Here is an 8,521-nt window from a genome sequence, read left to right on the forward strand (position 1 = left end):
GAGCCAGCTACGCCACCACCTTCAGCCTTCCCCCCCCCGCCCCCGCTTTTTTTTTTTTTTAATTACAGAGGGAAAATATACACATAAGCAAAAAAAAAGAAAGAAAGAAAAAAAGAAAAAAAAAAAAACCTCTCTGGCAGGCGCGAGAGGGGGTGGTGAGAAGGCCAGGGAAGGCGGTAATGCAACCCTAATGCACAGATAGCTGACATCAACTTCCGTCAGGCAGCTCCTGAAGATCGAACCTTTCGATTGTAACTGGGACAATTTGCATAGTGATTCCCTTTCAGAGCTTTCCCGGGTCCATAACAAGCCCAGGCAGCTATTCAAATGCAAGTTGCAACCCCAAATGCGAGGGTGGCCTGACCAAAAGGAGCCACCCGGCTCCCGGGAGAAGCGAGACCCGTGCTCCGGTTCTCATCCTTCTCTGTTCTTCCTTTTCTCTTTCTCTTCTCCGGTTCCTGATTTAGCTGGGAGCTGTTTATTTATGGCTGCAAATGTCTGTGTGCGAGGGAGAGGGAGAATTGATCTTTGCCTGGATTTAAAGATGGAAGCCGAAGGCGCTGGAGGGAATTTGGGTTTGTGCGTCTGGCTCAAACCCTGCGCGCCAAAGGGGGCCGTTTGGCACGGAGCCCGAGGTCTTTCTTTCTCGCACCCCTCACCTCGCGACCCTGCAGGAATCCGCGGGCCCAGGAGCGGCCTGACTGACCCACCTGCCCCGGGCTGAGCTGTCGAGAAAGGCTTCATGGAGGGGGCCAACCCGTCCCGGTCTTTAAAATGAGCACAATAAAAGGTATCACCTGCGACATGTGCGGATTATTTTTTCTTAGGGTTCATTGACTCGGGAGCGGGGTGGGGCGGCTTATAGGTTCTGAGGAGGGGGGAATTAGGGTGCCTGAAATTAGACTCCCCAGTTTCCCGGTTTCTTTCACATTTGAAATTATGCAGATTGACTCTCGTTTCCCTCCCTCCTTAGGGGGGCAAATCCTCCAACGCGAACCTGATCGCTTGTCACAGAAGCAACTTGCCATGAAATCCGCTAATGCGCCGCGACTCGCCCACCGGGGTAAGCCAGTCTCACAAGCGCGTGCGGGGGGAGGAGAGTGGGTAAGCCGGGGCAGGGGCTCCAGGGGCCCTGCCATTCAGGTCCACTGCTGAGCTTGTGGCCACGCAAACAGGGTGGGAGCCGAGGGCGGAGGGCAGAAGCCGCGTCACGGCCTGGGTGCCGAGCGGGGGCGCCCCCCTCCCGCCTCCTCCCAGCCACGACCGCTAACGGGTCCTCCTGGCGAGTTTAAAGTAGCAAATGAGGGCAGGGAGGAGGACTCCCAAGCAGGGAGTAAATATCCCGGCGTGCCCAGCTGGGTGGCCGGTACGCGAGCGCGTATGCGGTTTGTGCGCGGTTCTCCTGCGAAGCAGCGTGAGGATGCAGAACAGCACCTGCATTGGTGCGCGTTGTGGAACTGGAGCCCTCGGAATTCACATACGGGGGTAGTGGGGAATTACCCCGATTGGAACTTGTCTCCACATCCCTAGAGAGCTTCCCGCTTTCTGAATCTCCCAGGTTGCTCGGTTGGCTCTCCAAATTCAGCCCAAACCTGCTAAAGATGATCACAGGCCACTATTCTTGCAGCACTGACCATTATCTCAGTGGCAGAACCAGTTTCTCTGGTGAGAGAGCAAAAAGCGGCGGCTAAATTTATTTTCTTTCTTTTCTTTTCTTTCTTTTCTTTTTTTGAAGTTGTGAGAAATTGTAGGCTTCTTAAACCCATAGAAGCAGCCGAACACGTATTTGCCCATGTTCTTTGCTTATATTGGTTCCGGTGCTGGAAGCTGTCAATCCATGAGCTTTTTCGTTGTACTCGTTCTATGCAGAGCACTCGGGATATTTTTCTCATCTTTTAAACCTTTGTATCTTAAAAAATATATAGAATGCTCTCCTGGTTGTTTCATAATAGGTTTCTTAAAGACTAGATATGTAGAGGGAGTGTTTGGGATTGAATGGTAAAAAAAAGCAGACTGGAAGGTACAAATAAACCCAGTGCAAATTGAAAACAAATTGAACAAACGAAATGGTTATGAAAGAAGATGAGGGAATTAACTAGGCTGGGAAGAATAGGTTTAAGGTCTGAAGTTTGCAGATTTAATGTCCATAGGTAACAAAAAATTGAAAAGAATTAAATCTATGCCTTTGCCTGTGTGTGCACAACCAAAGAGCACACATCCTCCTGGGTATCTTGGTCAAGTGCACATTTATTTCAAGGCATTTCAAAGGGCAATTCAGCTTTGAAATGCTTTCCTGTTTTGGGCAAACTACAACTAGTTAGGTGACCTTTAGTTCTGGGTGGAAAACAATTTAACATTTATTTCCGGCTGTAGAAAAAAAGTAAAATTTTTACAACTCTGATAGTTAAATTATTACAGGTTTCTAAGGAGTTAATTTGATGTAAATAACCTACTCTTCTGTGAGCACAGGAGTAACTTAGAGGCCTTGGCTACAAGAAGCTTCTGTCTGATGGTGACAGCTTTGTGTGTCTGAGGGGAGTGTGAGGAGGCTCTGAACCTAGCTTTGGGTTTGTTGCATCCCTCTCCCTCTCTTAAAACAGTAACTCAAGATGTAAGTAAAAGTGTTTTCATTTTTTATTGATCCTGCTAACATCTTTCATTATCCAGCATGTAGCCACAGCAAATTATTGCTCATTTGATACCGAGAATTCTATTGACCATCGCTTTCATTGGAGAGAGAATTCTAACTACTCTGCTGCTGTATAGTCAGTCAAAGCTAAGGCTGAGGACGTTCCTCTGCTAAAACTGAAGTAAATTGAGCCCTCTGCCTCCAGGAATTGATGGAGATATGTTCATTACATTGGGCCACGTGAACATGCATAGAAATCTGCTTTTTACTCTGCTGACCTTGCCCCCATTCATGCAAAAGGTCGGCCCCTTTGGAACAGATCTGCCGTCTTGGAGGGCTAGGTATTCGTTTGCCTCTCCTGGATCCCTTGTGACAACTTCTTTCCAGTTCTGACCAGGGTTGGAGCAAAGGAAATGATGCAATGATGCAAAGGAAGCCTGCTCCTGTGGTCAATCCTGTGCTCAAAACCAGTCCAATTTGGACACCTACAGAAATCATTAAACCTCCCCACCCTCACCAAAATAAAAATAAATCTCCTAAAATATCCAGATGAGTGACTTTATGGTCTGGATATGATTTTCTAAATTAAACTGACCCCCCCCCCCCCCCCACAAACACACACACCAAGACCCCACCTTATCAGACAGGGCTAACTAAGTAGGGGAGGAGGGAGCTCTGAGATCAGCATCTGTTCTCTCTTTGGTTGGCAATGGGCATCCAAAAGAGAATGATGGGCCAGGAGAATCCTGCGCTCACCTCACACCAGAAGCCAAGCAGGTGGAACCTCAAGCCTAGTGAAGGAGTGAAGGTCTGACCTTTGACCTGGAAACCCCAGCTCTGGGACTCTCAAGGCTGGAGACAGAGGCCAGTAAGGAAAAGAGGCTGGAGAGATGGACAGGGATAGGAGACTGCCGGGTTTGTTTCCTGAGAAGCTGGTAGATGAATCTGCCTTGACACAGGAAGGAGCTGGAGCTACCACACAGCAGAGGCCACCCAATGCCCCAATCCTTCCTCCTTCCAAAGGCAGCCTCCTCTAGCCCTGCCTGTCAGGACCCAGGGCCTTCACCTCCTCTCTTTGGGCATCTCCCGGCAAGGTGCCTGACTCGAGAGTACGCTGGATGGGCCGGACAGGGCAGAGAGCAGCATCGAGCCCGATACCGATACCGAAAGAAGGCTAAGCAGGTGGGGCTGGACTGCTGCTAGCCCAGTTTCGGCACCCAGCCGGGCCTGTCAGATTTCCAAGTAACAAGCAATCCATGCCGGCTTCACCTTAAGCCCTCGTCCGGGAGAAGAGGCCAAACGACCTTGGAGAAGCCACGTCCCTGGGGACTCCATAGAAGAGAGGGTTAGGTTAGGTTTCATTTCAGAAACCTCCAGGAGATAAATCCTCCAGGTTCCAGAACAAAAGGAGAGCCAATTAACGACTTTAACAAATGAATCCGCGGCTTGTGCAACCCATTAAACAGAACCAGCTCCAAATCGGAAGGCGCGGGGGAATTCTAAGGGACCTGGGCTTGGTAGTTATTTTCCTAATTGTGCTAAGTGCTCTTGAAGCTATTCACACTCTCTCGCAGGCCACGCTCCATGAACCTTAGTGCGCGGTTGGGAGCCACTTTGTTCTAGAACAAGGCAGTGAACGAGTGGGAGCCTGCTCTGGGCACGCTGGTCTCTGACTGAGGAGCAGAAGCTGAGAGATGAGGGTAGAATCTAACTCGGCTACTGGGGGTAAAGGTAAGGGAGAGGGAAATGAATTTGAGATGAGATTCACATGGTGGATTTTTTTTTTTTTTTGGTTTTTCTTTTTGTTTTTAACGTAGATAAATACCCGCCGGCGTTGGTGTAACCAGCGCACGCCCAATACACTCGTATTCCTCGAATGCGCTCACCGCCGGCCACACTTGGAGAATCCAGTGCAGAGGTTTCCGAAACCCCATTTTCCTGATTGCAGCCCAGACTCTGGAAACCCACGAACCTTCGGGGGAAGGGAGCCTGTTCCGGGCCAAGCGGAGGGTCAGGCGCGAGCGCGGGCCAAGCAGAGGGTCAGGAGCGAGCGCGCACATGCACACACACACGCGCGCGCACACACACATACGCACACGGATGTATACACGCACTAGGACTGCGATGGAAGACGCAGGGTGGCTGGACGAGGATCTGGGAGGCTACGACTGAGGGAAGGCTCTGGCGCTGCCAGACCTGTGCAACCTCTAAAGCAGTGTCATCCTTAGAGTTATTTAGGGGAACAAGACCTGGGACATGGGTTTGAGTTAAAGAAATTAGGGGCAAGGTACAGATGGCCCAGCACATCTTTAGAATGAAGCAGAACTGAGAACTGAGGAAGCTAGACCCGCACTGCTGTAAACTGAAGGTTAGGAAATATAATACCCTCACACACAGCAGCAGCACATGTCTCTGATGGCTGGCGAGCTCATCCCTGAGCAAGGGGTCTCTGGCCTCGCCACTGAGCTTCACAAACGCCCTTTCAGCCTCCTCCAGGTTTTGCCAGGCAAATGAAATGAGCAGAACACCATAGTAAATTATTTTGTTCAGCCCTCTGTCTTTTTATGAGAATAAAAGGCAACACTTTGTCATTTTTAATCGTATAAGCAGACAATAAACCTAATTTCGATATTGATTTTTTCCAGAATCAAGTGATTTTGTGCAGTGTCTGTTGTGTTTCCTTTCCAAGGAATGGCCGCTTGCTGGTAGATTGTGTGGGTATAATGCTGCATCTACGCAGCGGGCGATTATCTGTAACATGCAGTTGATGGTGGACTTTGAAGCCAGATAGGTGAGAGGTGGCTCTTCCCGGATGGCAGGAAGTTTCGTTTTTGTCTAATTATCTAGATAATGGTTTCAACTGGGCTGCCTCTAGAGCCCTAGGGTAGATTTAAGGCTCTCGGCTGGCAGTTTTACGAGTTATGGCCTCAGAGATTCACTTAAATTTTTTTCAAAATATAGCCAAATAAATAAAAGTAAAAACAACAACCTAAGATTCTTGCTAATATCAGGGGCCCAGATGGCACCCGGAGGAGCATTAGCAAGGGGAGCACACTCTCCCTGTTTGTCGAGTTCCAAGCCTGGGAAAGGGGTGCCACTGAGCCAGCTGGACATGGCCACTGCAAAGACTCAGCTGAAAGTGTCAGGGGATACCTGTTACAGCAAAAGGGCCTAGAGGGTGCTCCCTCTGCATTCTGGAGCTCACTTGCCTCTTTTCTTTTAAAAAAAAAAAATATTTGATGTCTGTGCAGAATACAGTGAGCACCTTTCATAGGAAAGTCTTGAGGTGCAGAGAAGTAGACCAGGCCTCTCTGCTATAGAAGGAAGAGAAGGAAGAAGGAAATGAGGGAAGAAATATTCAGAGGAAAAAAATAATGAGAATAGAAAGGGAGAGGGAGAAAAGAAGGAAGGTAGCAGAAAATTAAAAAGGAGAGGTGGAGAGGAAAGAATAGAAGGAAGGGGGAAGGAAATAAAAAGAAGTGAAAAAGATGGTGAAGGACAGGAAGAAAAGAAAAGAAGGAAGAAAAACAAAATTTAAAAGAACTAAAAAATACAAAAATACCCCCATCCTTTGCAGGAAACTGTAGTTGACCTGGAACATTTCCTGTGGCTCCATCCAGGTGGCTCCTACTCCCTCCTGAAACGAGAACAAATGACTGGCCCAAGCATAAATTAAAAGCCTCCCAACTTCCTACTCTAATCCAAAAGACTAGACTCAAAACCAACCAGACTGAGTCATAAGGGGAGGACCCACCTACTATCCTAGCATCTTTTATAAGGACGTCCTTATAATTAGCAGGGAGGGGTCGCCCTCCCCCCCCCTTCCGCTTGCAAACGCCTGGGACGCTGCCTATGGGAGGGGACCTGGTAGCCCTATGCCCCCCCCCCACGCAGGGTGTGGGGGTGGAACCTCGGGCCTGAGAGTGACCCTGGGGCTTTGACCTTTCCCTGCCGTCCTCCAGGGTCAGTATTTAACCTTTCGCTCCCTGGTTCCTGCCCTCGGCTAGGGAGAAAGGGAAAGTGGGTCGATATTTGGGACCAGCCAGGAAGAGGGGGGAGGTGCCCAGGCCGCTTTGCTGGAGGATGCGTCCCAAACCTGAGCGCTCACACCACTCCCCACGCTTAGGAAACCGAGCCTCGAGGATCCTGCGCTTGCCCGGCGCTGGATGCCAAGGCCCAGTTACACCCCGTGCCTGGTAAAGAACCCCTTGAGGCATGGAGGAGTTGCGTGAGCGTCATTCCCAGTTTTCCTGCCCTGTTTAGAGCAGTTTCTCTTCAACCAAACTAATCCCTTCTTAGACATGAGCCACCCGTTCGCATGTGGGGAATACAGAGAGCCTTAGCCAGATGGACTAGAGGCGACAGTGTGGAAATCAGACCTGTGAGCTCCCCCCCTCCCCCCCCCCCCCCCCCCCCCCGCCAAGCCAAAAGTATTTGACGCTTCTATGGGAACGGGTGCCAAGAGGACCAGTGAAGAAATCGGGCCAAAGTCCGGGCTTCCGGGCCCCAATGACTGCTTCACTGTCCCTGCTGGGACAGCAGAGGCCAGCCTCGCTCCTGACACATTCCACTAACTTCCAAAAGCGCCTGCGACCAGCGCCCCAGAGGGCTCTCCTGGCGGAGGTGGGGGAAGGTGGGCTGCAAACCGGAGGCTGCAGAGGCGAGCAGAGGGCCCTCCACTCCCCAGCTCCCCGCGGCTTAGGGTTTTCGCGGTCTCCCCAGCTGGAGCCGGGGCCGCCAGGAGCCAGAGCGTTAGGTTCAAATGCATCAAGACTCTGAAGTCATTTATCCGGTTTCATAAATAATTTTCTTATTACACTTAAGCCCGATTCCTGCCCCCTTCCCATTTTTATTGCGGGATTTCAGCGGCTAAAAAGTTTCTAAGTCGTGTGGGCCGTTGTTTTCCTTTTTCCATCATTAACATCATTAATATACGCTATCAATAACCCTGTCGTTCGGAGCCGAGTTTCACGGTATTGATCCACGCAGCTATTCATCTCTGCCATGCAAGACACGGAATAATTTTCGCATTACAGTAGCTTGGATTTGCTTTTAATTCATATTTAAAGCTGCAACCGGCTCGGTGGAGCGCTCTGCGAAAGACTAGAGGCGCCTAATTAATAATAAGTTAGAAACGAAGGAAGGCACTGGCGAATAAATAATTAATACAGACATCTATGTCTCTTTGAATATTGCTCCTTTAAAAATTTAGACTTACCAGGACCATACTGTAAGTCTGCAATTTATATTGCGGGGATGATTTAAGAAAGCTATTTTTTTTCCTTGAAATACTATGCTAAATTATTTACAGTGTTTTGCAAACCTAAGTTCCTTCATTAGCTAGCCCCTCTGGTTTGTTCCTTCCAGGTGGAAAACACCAATTTTTTTAAATAATCGTAATAAGGATCATAAAAATCTCCCAGCAAAAACCACCATTTGCGATTAGCTGCAAGTGGCAAGGGTGGAAGCAGATTGGCCCAGAAAGTCCAATATGGGGTCTCCAGTTCTCTGAGGTCTGGGGGCTGCCTCATAGGGGGTTTTCTTAGGGAAGGCAAACAACCAAATCCAAACTATTGACCAGTGACTTTAGGCATTTGCTGGTACCAGAAGAGACGGAGTTTGAGGTACACTCAGAATCCTCAAAGGGCCTCTGGAAAGAGGTTGGGCTTTGAGGGTTCCAGGTTCTACCCCAAGGCAAAAAAAAAAAAAAAAAAAAAATCAGGATTTTTAGAGAAAGGCCATTGAAATCCAGGATTGGATTCCAGGTTAGCCAGCAACTACAGTGGATGAAGAGGAACAGCAAAATTCAAGTGGGTAGAAGTGACTGAAAATCGGGAGCAGTTTTTGTGTGAGAGAGACTAGGATTTGTTTGCAATATTGTTAGCAATATTG

The sequence above is a fragment of the Lynx canadensis genome, chromosome B3, assembly GCF_007474595.2.
Source record: "Lynx canadensis isolate LIC74 chromosome B3, mLynCan4.pri.v2, whole genome shotgun sequence".
NCBI classification, from domain to species: Eukaryota; Metazoa; Chordata; class Mammalia; order Carnivora; family Felidae; genus Lynx; species Lynx canadensis.